Source organism: Equus quagga, unplaced genomic scaffold (assembly GCF_021613505.1).
Source record: "Equus quagga isolate Etosha38 unplaced genomic scaffold, UCLA_HA_Equagga_1.0 70484_RagTag, whole genome shotgun sequence".
NCBI classification, from domain to species: domain Eukaryota; kingdom Metazoa; phylum Chordata; class Mammalia; order Perissodactyla; family Equidae; genus Equus; species Equus quagga.
The window spans coordinates 8,308-8,580 of record NW_025801731.1 but is presented as its reverse complement, the minus strand read 5'-3'; positions in this window follow the sequence as shown (position 1 = coordinate 8,580).

Here is a 273-nt window from a genome sequence, read left to right as displayed (position 1 = left end):
TGGCGGCCGAGGAGCTTGAGGTGATCGTGGGGCTCGTGGCGTCCCCTAGGTTCATGCGGCCGAGGAGCTTGAGGTGATCGTGGGGCTTGTGGCGTCCCCTAGGTTCATGGAGGCCCAGGGGCTTGAGGTGTTTCTGGGGTTCGTGGCGTCCCCTGGGTTCATGGTGTCCCAGGGGCTTGAGGTGATTCTGGGGCTCATGGCGTCCCAGGGGCTCGAGATAACCCCAGGGCTGGCCGCGTTCCCTGGGTTAGTGGTATCGAGAGACTCGAGGTG